General features: G+C 37.3%; 1 pseudogene; it reads right to left on the bottom strand.

Annotated features, from left to right (window-relative positions):
• Nucleotides 1-11,211: 11,211 nt before the first annotated feature.
• LOC149233305 (cytochrome P450 71AU50 pseudogene) lies at nt 11,212-17,045 on the bottom strand (annotated as a pseudogene).
• Nucleotides 17,046-18,843: the final 1,798 nt, after the last annotated feature.

Raw genomic sequence — 18,843 nt, 5'->3', positions numbered from 1 at the left:
TTGAGAATTACAGAAAACATAGGTTGTCTAAGGTCCCATTGGACCAATTACTCATCGAACCAGTAAGGAATCCTACCCTCAGCATAAGCATTAGTGAAGGTTCAAAAGAGAAGTCCAAAACAAGTTCTGAAAAAGAATCAGCAGAAAAGTCTGGCAAAGAGTCAATAAAAGACACAGCCCAGTCCACAGCAAAGTTTGATCAGCAGACTTCAGTTGAAAAACAAGCTGAAGCCTCCACTCCCCTTACAAAGAAAGTAGAGCTACTCATAATTGATCTAGAAGGAGAATGGGAAAATTTTAATAAGATACTTAACACGGAAGGACAAAGTGTAGAGCCACCAACAAATCCAAAAGAAACAACCACATAAATGGTAATAGAAAGGGCAGTCAACACTCAAGAAATGGAGCACATTCCTATTGCTCCCTCATCTGAGATTGTACTAAGAATAGAGGAAATTCCTCCTCTAGATGTATTCTATAGCCCTCAACATAAAGTTGTCGTTAGAAGGCAAAGAAAGAAAAGAAAGTTGGATTCTGTGCTCGCTCCCGAGGATGAACCTCTGGATGTTCTTTGGAAATACCCATCTATAGACCCCTCAACAAATCTCACTAGGCTCTCACAGGTCACAGACGCATATGCTTCAGCAACTATTGACAAGGTGATAGAGGTACAATCACTACTTAAAGAAAAAGAAGATAGGATTTTGTTTTTGGAACAACAGTTATAGCAAGTCAGCATCAACCAACAAGCCAAAACAGAGTTGGCAAAACTTCAGTAAGACTTTCACCAAATGCAATTGGCACATCAAAGTAGTTTGGCTAGTAAAGAAAAATAGTTACAGAATATAATAGAATTGCATAAATATGATCCCAAAATTTGGGAGTTTATCACAGAGGCACTTGGTCTCAATTCCCAGCTCTTGCAACAGAAATAACTTTTATGCCAGAAGATTTCATAGTGGAATTCCCACTGTGAGATGAGCGATAATATAACAAATAAAGTCATGGAATTAGGACTTGAATATGATTCAATTTTTAAGAAAGTCTCTGACTTCTTAAACTGGCAGAAATCTGAAGAAGGGAAAAGAGCAGATATGCCCAAAATTGATGAATCACATAAAGAGATTTTATTTGTGAAATGGGACTCTTGGCTAAAGGAGGCAGAACAGGAAATGGAGGATGCAGTGGTAGCAACAAACAGTGTCATCGAATGCATAAATGAAAATCTACACAAGGCTAATTTGGTAGCAGAAAGTACCCCTGGTTTTCTTCCAAAAGCACAACAACTTCAAGCAGTGTGGAAACAAGCATCAGAAGAAAGGGCAAAGGCAATTAAATAAGTAAACAAATTGAACTGGGAAGCATACTGGCAGTACCTGGTGAAACCACATAGCCAATGGATGACTTTAAAGTTCCTGATGACTTCCGCAGAAAAGATAGTGCCAGCTCTCACCAACGCAGTATTTGCAGGATAGTTAAAAGTTGAGGTCGGCCAACCGACACTCTTAAAACCAATGCTCGATATTTGTGATCTAAAGAATTAGATGCAAGATTAGTCATAGATACATTTTGTTTTTGTTTTTGTTTGTTTTTGCTTAAAATGAGGCAGGTCGTTTAAACCTCCTCATCTATTTTTGTAATATTTTTTTTTCATAGATTAGTATTTAAACCCCTCTCATGCATTTAGAGAGGGGTCCAGAGTTTTATCAAAAACATTCTTCAGAACGTGCATTTTTCCCCCCATTGAGGAGGTTTTGATAAAATCAATTGAACGAGATTTATTTTCTATTTGAGCTTAACATCTGCTGCTGAAATTGCACTTTTGTACTCTTAGTTGATGTTAAGTGATTTGAAGATAAATCAATATTGCTGCAACTCATGAGTAGGACGTATTACAAATGGTACTTTTATCTTCTAATGCTTTTTACTTGTGTGTCAAGCAATAAATCATTTCAGTTATTTATGTATGAAAGTTTAAATGTTTAGTTATCATTATTGCACTTTTGTATGGTGATGACTTAGTCTTTATGTTGAATATGTGAATGACTCTTTATTCGACATATTTCTCATATTGTTTCGGCTAACTTTTTGTACGGAACAATCATTCTTAAATGGATTCTCTTCTTATTGTGATTGAATGATCTTCATTATCAGTCGCTTTTAGAAATCATTTTAAATCGCATACATAAACATTACTCTTGGGATAGTTTTAAAATTAGATGTTTTCTTTGATTATGATAGATTGCATATGATAGTTAGAAGATAGATTAGATTTAGGACAAGTATTCACCCCATAAAATCCAAAAAAGATAAAAATCATTCCCTTAGCACAAACATCATAAATAGATTGGGAAACTGGTCCCATCATCCCCAGTCGGAGCCACTATTCCAAATGGAAAAGGAGTTGTCTTAAGGTTCGGACTGGGTGGTTATCCCCCTTGTTGGAGTCCCGATTTTTCGAGCCCTCAACATTTTTGGCACTAGAAGGAGGGCTTGACTGTGAATGGCAAGTAAATCTACATCTTCACACCATTCTAAGAGTAAAACTCCCTCACCATCACACTCAACTTCTCGTTCGCATTCCAATTCTTCCATCTCTAAACCAGAAGTTGTAAAGAAAAATACAGAGCACATTACTGAAATCCCAAACAGGCTAGATCATTCTTCTTCAGATCCCCCTGAGTAAAAAACTTTAATTCATAAGTTATAGGGGATTTCTATATCTCAAGAAGAATCTGAGTTATCCCAAGGTAGTGTCACTTCTCATCTGACCCCATCTCAACGACTGACTAGAGCACAAAGTGAAAAGCTAGGAATCGCACCAATTGAGTTTCCTCTACCGAGTCATAAGAAAGCTAGGAAAATATCAGCAGAATCTCAGAGTGATGTTCTATCATCATTTTCGTCTACCGTCCCATCCATATAATCACAAGTTCATTCATCCATCCCTCAACTCCAGATTGTGGTTCATACAGATACAGGAGAAACATCCTCCTCTACCCAATCACCTTCAACTACTGCCACACCTCCTCCTACTCATACCTCGATGATGGCAGGAAATCCACCACCAAGGCCATGGGCCAATCTAGGAGCTGTAAGAATGCATGCACCTTTATCTCAATTACTAGTACATCCTGAAAAATGGTTGCCAAAATTCAATCCTGACAATGGCCAATTAGCTGAGGAAAACATAAATAATTTTATGCTATCTATTATTTTGAATGGAGTAACAAAAGAGGACATAGTTGTAAGATTATTCCCTTATACTTTACAAGGAGCAATAGGATCCAGGTATTTTTCTTTACAAACAGACTCCATTAATAACTGGGATACATTTTAAGATCAGTTTTTAACAAAATTTGGAGATGATAGGTCAACAACAACCTTAATAAAGGACCTCTCAAATTTAAAAGTTGAACCAAAGGAATGAAATAAGGATTTCAACTCTCGCTTTAATAAATTATTGAACAAAATACCAGCAGCATCTAAGCCTAGCAATGAAGTCCGAAATGAATGGTATATTTCTGCTTTACCTTCAAATTCAACCATCTTTGTAGATAAAGCTTCCAAGCCGACGTTAGGGGAAAACATGAAAGAGGCAATAGCTATAGAGAAACGTATCCTAGCTGTACAAAAGAAAAACATTGTAGAAGAAAGGAAGTCTAAAAAATTGTCATTTAGAGATGATTCTAAGAAGAAACAATCGAAGGGCCCATTCGACCTAGAAGGATTGCAAAAGGTTTTGAAGACCATGTCTAATGAAATGGTAGATATAAAGAAACAAGTAGCAAAAACCTCTTCCAAGAAACCATTTAGACCCTATAAAAGAAACCCTTCAACTGATCCAAAACCTCCAAATGCTATAACAAATGTTGAATCGGAAGGGGAAGAGGAAGAAGTTTCAAATGAGGAACAGACTGACGATGAAGAAATCATAGAACTACAAGGAATGTGGGATTTCATTCTTCCAAATGAGGAAGATCAAGAAGCATTACCTATTTCTACTTGAAGTAGAAATCAACTTGATCCTCCACAATCCAGTGCTAAACAGAAAAACCCAATTCCACCTCCCAAGGATAAAGTAGTAGGTAAGAAATCCTCACCGAAGTCTACTCAGACAAACCCAATTCAATCTAATTCCTTATCTTCATCTAAAACGCTTATCATCTCAAATGAAATGGAATATAACATTGATGAAGATATGAAGAAAACTAGAGCAATCATTACTCTTCACGAGCTCAGTAAATTAAAACATCAACAGAAATTACTCTTGAAGGAGTTGAAGGCAGTACCTACTATGCCTCTCCTTGCTGTTGTAATTTCACAAGCTACTCATGAAATGGGAAGACCTCCGACTAGCATTTCAAATAAAGTCGATCCGACTGATATTGCTCTAATTGGCGGAAGATCCAAATCCCATACTCTGCCATTTCTCCTTACTTTTGAAGTTTTCAATAAAAATTTGCACAATTGTCTAGTTGATTCCAGTGCATCATCTAACATTTTACCTAAGACAATTTGCGCAAAGTTAAACGTCCAACCTTAGAAATCTGCAGTACGAATAGTACAGCTAGATCGGTCTCAAGTCGAGGTTATCAGTGAACTTAATCAAGTCACCATAAGACTTTCGTCAAACCCAAAGGTATGTCAAGTTATTGATATACTTGTCACAGACATCCCTAAATTTTATGGATTGATCCTTAGTAGGGATTGGTCATAAAAGCTTCACGGTTACTTTGCGACCGACTGGTCTCATATGTGGCTCCCCTACAATGGCAAACCTAATCAGATCAAGTTTGAACGAGAGAAACATCAAAAGTATATAGTGATAGAGTTAGAAGGAGAAAACGAGCCAGTAGCATATAGCAACAACATTATCGGAAACTATTCTGTTGATTCATTCTTAGATAATTTCAAGGCTCATATGTCACCTTTCTTGGAAAATTCTGTTTTATCTCAGATAGAAAATTTCTCTCAAACTGACACTTCTAGATGCATCAATTATATAGATAAACCTGTAAATAGAACCTTGTTTTGGAAATTATTTTTTGATGGTTCTAAATCCAACGATGGAGTAGGAGCAGGTTGTATATTAGTTAGTCCACAAGGAGAGAAAACCATGTTAGCATGTAGGATTGAATTCGATTGCACAAACAACACCACCGAATATGAAGCATTAGTTCAAGGGTTATACAAAGCAATCGGGCTTAATTTCAAATATCTGCAAGTATTTGGAGACTCTGAGATTATTATTAAATAGGTAAGAAATACTATACATTGTCTGTCGGGACACTTGAAACACTATCAATCTTTAGTACAAGACCTCACCTCACACTTTATAGCATTTAATATTTCATGCATTCCCAGACTCCAAAATGCAAGTGCTGATCTCCTTGCTAATGTAGCTTACAAGCTTATTCCATCCGAGGACTATAACCCAGATAGATTCTTGATTGAATTAATCTTTAGACCCTCTATTCCTAATAACATTACAAATTGGAGAGTTTTCAACAATGACCCTGACTGATATTGTGAGCTTTCTGACTTCAGAAGGCTCTTACAATAATCAGATAATTGATGAAGACCAACATGACAAACAACTGGAACAAGAAAACAACAATAATGCTATACCAAAATCTGTAGTCAAGTTAGAGGACCTATATGACTTAAAGGATAGATTTAAATGGTCCACCAATTCAAAACTTCAGAGTTCAACTCTAAGATATGAATTAGTGAATCTGGGAATAGACATGAAACCACAGAACATCAACTTAGGTCTTGGCCTAACATCCAAGGAAAAATCAACTTTTATTCGATTGTTGAAACAATACAAGAGTGTCTTTGCTTGGAATTACGATGATCTTAAACCCTATGACACTTCTATTATCCAGCATACAATTCCTATGATTTCTGATGAAAATCCTATTCAACAGAAATTGAGGAAAATACATCCTGATTTGGAAAGCCAAATTAAATCTGAGTTGAACAAATTATTAAAATCCAAGATAATTTTTTCTGTTAGACATTCCAGATGGGTCTCCAATCTGGTCCCAGTTAAAAAGAAAAATGGTGATATTCAGATTTGTATTGACTTTCGAAATCTCAATAAAGCTTGCCAAAAGGATAATTTTCCACTACCCCCTATGGAACAGATATTAAAATCAATCGTAGGGTCTGAACTAATGTTCCTTTTAGATGGATTTTCAGGGTAGAACGGTACGCCTTAATTAATATGAAATGGATCGACGATCGATCGCTATAGTCCCTGCTATGCCGAAGGCAAGGACTAATAACATGAAAATGTATATCTACAATATTTTTGAGGTAAATGTTGAATGTAATCATAAATAATTTACATACAAGCCAAAATATATGCATTGAATATGTAATTTATTCAATTTATTATTTCTATTATTAAAATATTTATTTTAATACACTATTTAAATCTAATATATTGTTTTCATATTATAAACCATATATTATATATTTTTAATAATAAAAATAAAATAATTTTTTTTTCAAAATAATTATAATTTTCTTATTTAGTTTAAAGGAAAAAATATTAGAAGAAAAGATAAAAGAGAAAAAAACAAATTAAAAAAATATTTTAATTATAAAATAATTGTGTATAATTATAAACACAAAAAAATATTAAAAATTAAAAACATTTTATAAAAAACCATACATCCTCGCTTTTGTTTATTTTCTATATGAAGAGTAAATAAAAATTAAATATCCTAGGTTCTCGTTATTTTAGATGTTGATCTACGTAAGTGATGACTAAATTTGATAATAAACTTATCAAAATCTTTCCATGATAAATTCATACGGTAATAAAATTATTCATATGTTTCACTTTAGTTTATATTTGACGAGGTAAGAAATGTCTGCAACAATGTCAATTTAATTAATAATTAATTTTATTGTCAACTAAAGCGGTAAAGATCTAGGAAAGCCTTTGTGTAAAAAAATTTCATATATTTCTTATTTTCGTGTATTATGAGGGAGGAAAAGTTCAAAACAATATCATTATAATAAATAAGTAATAATCTTTATCATTATAATAAATAAGAAATAATTTTTGGATGGTTTAGTTTATTTAAGGGAAAAAAAAAATTATGTTAAAATCAAATCAATATAGATTTTTAAAAACTTGAGTTTAAGTTATTTAATATATAAAATTAATGGTAGCGTCTAATTTATTTATATATTCAAAAATATATTTTGAATAACAAAAAATCACGATATATTTGAAATTTACGTAAAATATTATGAAAAAAACTATTTCATAAACTATTTTATATTAAAAAATAAATTATAAATTATAATAAAGTTGGAAAAAAATTATTAATTTAATTTTTTTAATCTATAAAGAATTATTTCACTGGGGAAGGGAATGTTTAATAATATTTAGATAAATTTTATTAATTTATTAATTGTTTATTTTATTAATATATATGATGATGGTGGTGGTGGTGGTGATTAACGTCCACTGAGACCAAATTTTGGTCTTTCTGACCTAAAGAAACGAATTATTTAGTTTGATTTAAGATTTTATTCCTATACTCAAAAAGCTTGGAGAGAAGCCTCCCGAGCTCACTGTAATTTTGACAACATAAAAGGCTAGGAAGGTTAGTATTGCAACAAAGATTTTGACACTGAGATCTAATGTGGTTGTACATGGGGTACTCTAAGAGGAAGTGCTTTTCATCCATGATGTTTGTATTCTCACAGAGATGGCAGAACCTTTCCATCTATGGTGTTTTAGGAACTGCCCAACGACGTGTTTCACTATGGAGCTGATGAGAGTTCGTTCTAATATTGGCTATATTAATTTTCTTCTTTGAGCTAGTTAAAACTGAGAGATACTTTTTATCTTCTAGGGTGGGGTTGATGACCTCCTTATAATATCTTAATTTTCTTTTAGCTGCTAAATCTTTCTCACACCACATTTTTTCTTTGAACTTAGAAGTAACAATATTTTTAATGTTATTAATGTTTTGCAATGCAACATTCTCGTCGATCTCCCAATGGTTTAACCAGGCCCTGGTGTCTTTATACCAACCTCGTTTGAGCCTTAGGTGGTTTTGGCTGGAATTTAAAGCTAGCTTAGGAAGTCTATGGTCTCCTATGTTATTGATTTTGTGCTTGTACAATAGAAGCCTAGTCATAGCTAGGCTCTCGATAGGGGAAAGACCCACTTCTATAAGGAGAATAGGATAGGGTGTGTTTCTTTTAATTTTGAGGTTATACGTTATAAAACGCTTCTAGATTTTCTCAATATTTCTCCAGGATTCTCTAGAGATGCTACAACCCCAAACCTCACATCCATATAAGATAACCAGAGTGACTAAATTTTCAAAGAGGAACTTCTTTCTATCCCACATTACGAGGTTTGTCGTTTTACAATTATTTTCAAGACCAAAATAAGCTTTCCATCCCCCATTAATCCTTTTCTCAATGCTATAGTTCCAGTTGAACTTGTGATGAATATCAATGCCTTGGTACTTGTAGGAAGACACTTCTTCCAAGTTACTATTGTCATACATAAAATTAGCGTAAGTGTCCTCCTTGGATTTGATAATCATAAATTTTGTTTTGTTAGTGTTAACAATCATACCCATGGTAGAGCAGAAATCCTTAAGAAGTATAAGTTGCTTATCAAGATCAGATGGGCACCTTGCGAGAAGAACAATATCATTAGCGTAGAGAAGAAGGATGATGACTATCCCAGCTAAGATCGTGCCAGCACATCTTGCTTCCTCTAAATAACCTTCTAGCTTGTCCATGTAAATGCCAAATAGGATAGGGGAGAGGGGGAAACCTTGTTTAACTCTTAATATCTTTCGACCACCCCTCATTGCTCTTTAACTTTGTAATTACATTCTTGTATAACCTTATAGTGGCAGCTCTCAACTCAAAAGGAACCTTTAACTCTTCTAATATGTTCCAAAGGTTGTTTCTAGGAACCATATCGAAAGCCTTTCTAAAGTCCACAAAGCAACAAAAGAGATTGGATTTATCATTGCGGTGTTCCTCCACAATGATCCTAAGTGTAACGAGAAGTTCACAAAGCAAGAAAAGAGATTGGATTTATCATTGCGGCATTCCTCCATAATTGTCACGCCCCTACACCTGCGGTAGTCTTCCAACCGCTTGTAGCAAGGTGCGGCACCACCGAACGCTTTCTTTTCACCAATACTAACATTCGTGGACTACGCCTACTTTCACATTAACATACTTAGCTTGTGTTTCGCAACTAAGTAAAATGCAATTATCCTTTATACTTAATGAAGCCCATACTCATTCATTATCATCATGCAATTATACCGAGAACAATAACAATTGCAACAAGTATAAAGGGGAGGGGCAACTCCCGAACAGTCTGCCCAACAATATATTATATCAGTCTTTTCAATAATACATCATCAAGTATACTTGGCAAAACTCCAAGTCTATACTTAGAATATTTTACAACCAAGGCATAGAACAACCTTTTACAATCATGTGCACCCTTGCACGAAGAGAAGTGCTCACCCGAGCCACTTATCCTCTCTACCAAGTCCTGCACATACAACCCGAACCTCGGCACGCTTGCCTACACTTCAACCGGCATAAGAAACTCCAAATCTGCACTTAGATAACCTACGCATGAGATATGCGCAGTCCTTTACCCCTCTTGCGCAGATTTACCTCTGCTCTATGCGTAGAAGTGATGTTCGAATTCGTTGGTGTTAAAATGAGCCTCATGCTCCTTTACTTATACCAATCCTTGCGTATGTTTTAAGGGGTGTGCAGCCCCATGGCCGACCCCACAAGTTGGCACATATGCCCACATGTCCACGTTTTACAAGTCGGCTTTCATGTAACCTTTACATCGCATATAAGTGGTGCGTTCCATACTTAGCCGCATAAGCCTTCATACTATCGTCGCACTTTATGTCGCATTATCGTCCGCACTCCGTCGCACTTCCGTCGTTCGGCGCGCCCGCGCGCCCGCCCGTGCCCGCGTGCACGACCTCGCCCGGCGCCCGTCGCACCGCGGCTCGAAGGCCTTACAACAATGATCCTAAGCATAACGAGGTGGTTTGTTGTTGAGTGCTGCTTTCTAAAACCCGCTTGGCCTTTAGCCCGCTTACCTTCACTTTCAAGCCATATGCTCAACTCCCTTTCCATATCTTATTGAGTTTGTGCTTGTACAATAGAAGCCTAATCATAGCTAGGCTCTCGATATATTTTTTTTTATCGACTTAATAATGGCTATATTTGATAAGGGTTTTAATGATATTTGACTCATTTATTTAATTTATCGATATAACAAAATATAATAAACAAAGATTAAAGATAATCAATAATCCTATTTTTATTATATTATATTCAATTAAATATAATATATTAATATATTGAAATATATAATAATTAATATTGAAATATATATATAATATGGTTATTTATATCCATATATGTAATATTTGATGATATGCTAATTCTAAATACAAAGAATCAAAATTATAATAATTTTAGGGTTTTAGAAATATTTGATTTTTTTATTTTATTTATATATAATAATATACGACTAAATATATTATATACATATTATATTATATAAATAAAAATAAAAAGAAATTCAATATTACTAAACCATATTAATTTTAAAATATTGTTTTAAATTAATTTTTTTTTTTTAACTTTGTGTATATATAATAAAATGGCATAAATCTCATATTAAAATTAAAAGTAAAAACAACTTAATTCAAATATATATATAGACATTGACACAACTAAAAAACATATATCGCTTTCTTATCATTAAATTTCATTATTTTAAACTTCGGTTTTAAGCAGTTTCACTCTCAGTATATTAATAAATAAATACAAACATAACCAAAATAATATCAGTTACAAACGAGTAAAACTTCAAAAACAGTAAATCACTACCAATATATTAATCCGTAAATATAATCATAAACCAAATAATATCATCTACCACAATTAAAAATTGAAAATCAATAAACGGATATTAATAAAGCCACATTCTTATCCCCATATATATTAGGATAATCAAAATATACACGTCACAGCGCTTGGCGATCATATCTAAAATACCGGCTTCGAAAGGTCTCTTATTTCAGCGCCATATTAACGTTATACAAACACGATAAACATAGAATGTCTCTCTGTCTGTCTCACCTTTTTTATTGAAATATAAAATCAGAGTACGGAGAGTCGAGGAGTTGGCACAGCCACGAGTTCATGCGCCCGAGGCAGTGTCAGTCCATTAAACCTCTCACTCATATCCAACTCCTCCTGCCCATTCATTTTCTCCGGGAGCCTCTAGTTGAAACAGTGCAGCAACTGCGCCATCCCAAACTCTACAACAAGCATTCCGAGTCGCTGTCCGGGGCATCCTGTAAGGCCTCCGAGCTGCGGAGCGCCGGGCGCATTGTGCACAAAGGAGAGTTGGGCGCGCGGACGGGCGCGTGGGCACGCGGGCAGGCAGAATGCGACGGAACTGCGGTTAGTTGCGATGAAGTTTGTGACGAAAGGGAGCATACGAAAATTGCCTAAGTGTTGAACGCACATGTTATGAAGACACGAAGGTTTATATGTGTGGAATGATGGACAACAAAACATTCCCAAGCCGACATGGTAAACAAGGACTTGAGGGCGTTCATGATAGAATTTAAGAGGTCGGCCCAAGGCTTAACGCAAGGGTGGAATGCGTATAAGTAAGGGAGGACTGCTCCTCATTCTCACCAAGCAACTTCGCACTTCTAATCTACACATAGGGGTAAAAAGGCTGCGTAGGGGTAAAAGAAGAATACACATGTCTTATGTGTAGTTCTTCCCTTATGTGGAGATGGAATTTTGACCCGGGTTGAGAGGTGGAGATTGTGCAGGCAATTGTGTGCAGGATTTGGCAAGGTGAATTAGGAGGCTCGGGTGAGTGTTTCACTTTGTGCAAAGGTGCACATAATTTGTAAGAAGGCTGTTCTATGCCTTGATGTAAAATATTCTAAGTGTTGGCTTGAACTTTGTCAAGCATCACTTGCATTTGTACAATTGAAGTAAAGTTGTTATAATATATATTGCTGGGCAGACTTTCTGGGAGTTGCCCCTCCCTTTGTACTTGTTTATTGTTGATGTTCTCGGTTTATTGTACATGGTTAATGATTGAGAATGATCTTCTTTAAAGTATAAAGGATAACTCTTTACTTGGTTGCAAGAGAACATAAGTTAAAATAAGTTTATGTTGGAGTAGGCGTAGTCCATAAACGTTAGTATTGTTAAAAAGAAAGCGTTCGGTGGTGCCGCACCTCGCTACAAGCGGTTGAAAGATCACCGCAGGTGTAGGGGCGTGACAGTTGGTATCAGAGCAAAGGTTGCTCGAGACAGAGATAAGGGTACTTGCAGGTGAAGGAAACCGTTTCACACGAAGTGGAACAAGGGTTGGTTCAGGTTGCAGGATACTCGGTGGAGTTCTTGTATGGTCGAGACTAGATCACAAAGGAAGAAGAAGCTGGTCGAGATGGAAGCCGGGTCTAGTCATGGTGGCAAAGAAACTCCTATGGAGTTCATTGAAAGGGTGTTGGTAAAGTTTGAAAATATGGAGATTTCTTTTGAAGAGAAACTCGATAGACTTCAAATGCAGAATGATGAGCTCAAGACACAAAATGAGTACACTGAATATAGGTGTGCACAACTCGAACAAAGGGTCAGAGAAGTTGAGGAATCAAGGGATCAAGGTCTTGCAGAAATTGAGAACTTGAAGAAGACTCTTGAAGATACAAAGAATGAGCTTACAATTGTGAAGAAGGTCGTGGGGCATAACTCAGGTGGAGGAGTGCCTCATATGAAGGTCAAGGAACCGGAATCTTATGATGGAATGAGGAAGGCAGCAATTCTTGGCAACTTCTTGTGGTACGTGGAGCAGTACTTGGAGCGGTTGAACTTGGTTGATGGTGAGACACAAGTCAAGGTAGCTACTCAGTTCTTGACAAAGGATGCTAAGATGTGGTGGTGAAGGAGAGTGGACCAGATTTCCAATGGCAGTGTTGATGACATTACTTCGTGGAAAGACTTGAAGAAGGCCTTGCAGACCCACTTCAGTCCTCAAGATGACACATGGGAAGCAAGGACCAAACTCAAGTACATAAAGCAAATAGGAAGCCTACAAGCATACCAGCAAGAGTATTCAAGTGCAGCTCTAGAACTTCATGACATGGCAGAGAAGGACAAGGTGTTCAACTTCATCATGGGATTGAAACCTTGGGCACGAAATGAGGTAAGGAGGCAGAAGATCAACACACTTGAAGAAGCTTTTGCTGTAGTTGATACGATGGTGGATCACTTTGAGGAAACTTCTGATGACAAGAAGAAGAAGTCCGAAAAGCCAAAAGAGAAGGAGAAAGATGATACTCCAAAATCAGATGATGGTGCAAAGATGAAGAAACCTTTGAAGTGTTGGTTATGTGAAGGACCACACACAGTGAAGAATTGTCCCTCTAAACTAAAGGTGGCTATGGTTGCACAATCTGATGATGAGGATAATGATGCTTCTGTGGGGATGATGCAGATACTTGGTGCTTCTGCTACTACAAAAGCAGTCTCTAAGGACGATCCAGAAAGAAACAAGTTAGAGTATGTTCAAATGAAGATTGGAGATACTAATGTGCTCACTATGGTAGATAGTGGGGCTTCTCACAACTTCATGGGAGAAGATACTGCAAGAAGAATTGGGCTGAAATTTGTACCGACAAAGGCGCAAATGAAGACAGTGAATTCTCCTCCTATGAACATCCTTGGTATAGCTGAGAAGGTGGACACTACACTTGATGAATGGACCGGGAAGGTGAACTTCACTATAGTACGGATTGATGACTATGAGGTTGTATTGGGGATGGAGTTTATGAAGTAGTTTGATGCTATGATTGTACCACATTTGAAGAAGCTCTACATTTACGATGGAAGGGAAGATGTACCTATTGGTGTGCCTACCATTGGTGCAACAAGGCCTCATTGTAAAGTGGGAGTGATGCAAATGGAGGATAAGGAAAAGAAGAAGAAGCGGTTGTCCACTGTTGAGGAAAAGCTTGTGGAACAATCATTGGTCATTAGATCACTCTCAGATAGCATTTTGGACTTAACAAGAAGGCTAGAGTTGGTGGAGGATGATGATGATGATGATGATGAGGTATATGTGAGGCTGGATGTCCAGAAGGAAGACCGGGTTGCTTATCTACAAAGGATGGAGATTGAGGATCCTGATAGATGGATTGAATTGATTAGTGAGGAGGAGCCTTCAGGCTCTGCTCCCTCTACATCTTCTTAGGTGAATAAGAAGGTGGGCTCATTGTTAGCTGCTCATGGCAGTGAGCCCTCAAGCACATGGAGCAGGTATGATTGATGGTGGCACATTGCAGATGATGAAGAGGACTCCATGGAAATGAATGGGGCACATCGAGAGTCGGTTTGATGAGATGATCTCTTCACTTTGGAGGAGACACACACATGGACAACGTATTGCAGATGACAGTGGTTCTACATATGTTGCGGTGATGTTTGCCTTATGTGGAGGAGACCATATCATGGTTGATGGTATGTTGTCGAGGACGACAACGATTTCAGGTGGAGGAGAATGTAAGGCCTCCGAGCTGCGGAGCGCCGGGCGCATCGTGCACGAAGGCGAGTCAGGCGCGCGGACGGGCGCGTGGGCGCACGGGCAGGCAGAATGCGACGGAACTACGGTTAGTTGCGACGAAGTTTGCGACGAAAGGGAGCATACGAAAATTGCCTAAGTGTTGAACGCACATGTTATGAGGACACGAAGGTTTATATGCGTGGAACGATGGACAACAAAACATTCCCAAGCCGACATGGTAAACAAGGACTTGAGGGCGTTCATGATAGAATTTAGGAGGTCGGCCCAAGGCTTAACGCAAGGGTGGAATGCGTATAAGTAAGGGAGGACTGCTCCTCATTCTCACCAAGCAACTTCGCACTTCTAATCTACGCATAGGGGTAAAAAGGCTGCGCAGGGGTAAAAGAAGAATACACATGTCTTATGTGTAGTTCTTCCCTTGTGTGGAGATGGAATTTTGACCCGGGTTGAGAGGTGGAGATTGTGCAGGCAATTGTGTGCAGGATTTGGCAAGGTGAATTAGGAGGCTCGGGTGAGTGTTTCACTTTGTGCAAAGGTGCACATAATTTGTAAGAAGGTTGTTCTATGCCTTGATGTAAAATATTCTAAGTGTTGGCTTGAAGTTTGTCAAGCATCACTTGCATTTGTACAATTGAAGTAAAGCTGTTATAATATATATTGCTGGGCAGACTTTCTGGGAGTTGCCCCTCCCTTTGTACTTGTTTATTGTTGATGTTCTCGGTTTAGTGTACATGGTTAATGATTTAGAATGATATTCTTTAAAGTATAAAGGATAACTCTTTACTTGGTTGCAAGAGAACATAAGTTAAAATAAGTTTGTGTTGGAGTAGGTGTAGTCCATAAACGTTAGTATTGTTAAAAAGAAAGCGTTCGGTGGTGCCGCACCTCGCTACAAGCGGTTGAAAGATCACCGCAGGTGTAGGAGCGTGACACATCCTCTCCTTCCGGCTCCAAATGGAATCCTCTCAAAGTTCTGCACATTTACATCCACCTCTGCCGCCCCAGCTTTTCCCATGAACCTCTCTAGCTTGAAACTTTCAGCATCCTCCCACGACTTTGGATTCCTCCCAATCGCCCAAAGGTTGAGCAGAACGCAAGTGCCACCAGGGATTTCATAGTCCGATACACTGCAATCCTCCAAAGATAAATGGGGAATAGCACGAGGCCCCAGTGGGTGGAGCCTAAGCGTTTCTTTGACCACAGCTTGTAAATAAACGAGACAAGGCAGGTCAGATTCTTGTACCATACGCTCCATTCCAACCACGCGTTCAAGCTCCTCCTGAAGCTTCTTCAGCACTGGCGGGTTTCTCAGCACTTCGGACATTGCCCACTCTATCGCAATCGATGACGTGTCCGTTCCCGCGGCGAACATATCCTGCAAATACAATGTACATCACTTACCAACAATGTATAAATCTTTACTTTTTAAAGTCACTGCAATTGAATGTTTTAATGTGAAAAAACATTTAACGTAACGTACGGCAATGACGCCTTTAATATGTTTTCGTTTAATTTGGAACTCCGTATCATTATCTACACAGATTGCCAGCAAAACGTTGACAAGATCAGGTGTGACGTTGGGGTCATTCCGCGCAATGTGTTCCTCTATCACATTGTTGAAGAAATGGTCTACCGTCTTGTGTATTTTCTTGAATCCCCGTCCCAAACCTTGCAAATCTAGCCACGCCAAGTATCGTATATAATCTGCGATATTGAAAGTACCGGCTAACAGAAAACTTTCTTTGATGCTTCCAATTAACGGTTGGTCCGAGTACTTTCTGCCGAAGGCCATCCTGCAGATAATAGAAGTCGCAAGTGTTGACACAGCTTTGCTAATGCTCACGAGAACATGAGAGCCCTCACTGTCTTCAATAATAGAACGAATCATACTACACACTTCCTCCTCTCTTATGAAGCGGAAGGAATCCAGGCGTTTGGAGCTGAGCAACTGTAAAACGCAACATAGCCCACGTTAGAGAAATTATACGACAAATACTTAGCAGCCATGGATTGAGGTCTGCCAGCGAAAAGGCGATCATTATTCTTGAGAAATTCCTTGGCCATATCTGCGGAGGAAAAGACTAGGGTGAGGGCAGAGGACCCCAGGCGCAGAGACATGAGAGGCCCACATTTGAGAGAGAGAGAGTTGCTAGGGCTTGGTGTGGAAGGTGTCCGAGCAGGAGGTGTAGGTTTCCAACGATCGGCAACGGAAATGGCCCCGGTGGCAACCTCCGCTTTCTCACTTGGAACAAGAAACTCCATGACACCACTAATGTAACTAGGATAGCAACGGCAAATTTAATGTAAAACTCGGCACATTCCAGCGTTAGGCGCTCAGAATACAACAAATTCGCCATTGTTAGCAACTTAGCCACCCACAACGAATGAGGTACTCTACAGGCTCGTCACATCTATATATAACAAGAATTCACATCTATATATAACAAGAATTGGATCGGGGACTCTTCAGTTTATCTTCGAAAGTATACTGTAAAATGATGTGATTGACCGTAACTCTGCACCTGTAAAGTTTAAACCAGTAGGACTAGGAGGAACCGCATTTTCAAATAAATAAATAAATGTAACTGACCTCGTACGTTTCCATACGCACACATTTCCCAATAAAAAGGCGTGACGACCTTCATAAAATTAATGATATTCTCTTTTCCTGAAAGTCAAAGTTGCGAAGGAAAGGAGAAAATCAACCGTATCCAATAAGCATGGTTTGTGAAGTATGTTTTACTTAACATATTTGATTTAACGGTCAATTCATAATATATAAGGATAGTTAGAACATATATTTGGTAAATTGGTATATGTTTTTGTATATAGAAGAAGAAAGATAATGATATGGGAAATGTTTTTATTTATTATTATTATTTTTTTACCTAATTTAAAAATTTATTATAATTTAATGTTAAATAAGTTATTATAATTTAATGTTAAATAAGTAATAGAGATATTTATCACTATTTACTTTTATTTAACAACATATATTTTATATTTCATAGCAAATAAAAAATACATTTCTTTAGTGATATAGCAATAGATATGATAACTTAAAAATTGAATTAGAACAAAATTTCAAATATATTTTACATTTTAAATATATCTTGAAGCTTAATTAAATTTTATTTGAATAGGATCAAACGAATTAGAGGACAAAATAGATAACACATTACCATTAGACTTGAATAGGATCAAACATATTAAAGGACAAAATAGATAGCGCATTACCATTAGACACCTCTAAGATGGATACTAAACCAGGATCTAATAGCAAAGTTTGTTGGGTAACATACCCCCAAGACATTATTTACCCTCTATGTATGAAAAAATTGCACATCATTATATTGCTCCTATAGCTAAAAGATTTTCCTTAGCCACAATTCTAAATAGACTCTTAAGGCAACTCTTCCATTAAATTACTCCCTTTTGAATCTCATACAATTTGAATACTTTTACTTACTTTCAATAAACCATCTTTATAAAACACGACACATTTAAAATCAGTTATATATATAATTAATTCTTTTTATGTGATGCCCTTCGTGAGGAGTAATGTTGGTAAATTAGTAAATTTTACTGTGAGATAAACTCTATTTGGTGAAATATATAAACTCTGTTGTTAAGTATTGTTAACCATTATGATAATTAATTGTGCTATCATTATTCAATGTGAGTATATGATTAACTGTGGCTAACCACTGTGAAGGTGGTTAAATAAAAGAAACCCTAACTGCCTTGAGGAGGGAGTTGAGTCCCCAAGAGGAAAAAGGGGAAAATGCCAAGTCTGGTTAGGATCAGATGGCAGAAGGAAGAAAGAAAAGTGCTATGTCTGGTTGGGACCAGATGGCATGTTTATGAGGAAGAGAATTCCTGAATCCGCTATGTCTGGTTAGGATCAGATAGCGAGAACTAGCATAGCCATTGAGATTGCAGACGAGATCTGCAGATGTGCTTGGGGGTGGAAGATCGAGGAGGATCTTCCTACGGATGGGTGGTAGACAAGCATTACATATAGGTTTGCGGCTAAGCAGGTATGGCTTACTAAACTTATAAATTGAGAAATGACTTTATCTTTCTGTGGTAAGCCTAGTAACTGCGCAATGATTTTGTCTTTCTGTGGTAAACCTATTAACTGCGCAATGACCTTATCTATCTGCGGTCAGACTATTAAC

The sequence above is a fragment of the Pinus tabuliformis genome, chromosome J, assembly GCF_031772625.1.
Source record: "Pinus tabuliformis cultivar Carrire ecotype Pingquan chromosome J, CPIR1, whole genome shotgun sequence".
NCBI classification, from domain to species: Eukaryota; Viridiplantae; Streptophyta; class Pinopsida; order Pinales; family Pinaceae; genus Pinus; species Pinus tabuliformis.
This window is presented reverse-complemented; position numbering and strand designations above follow the sequence as displayed.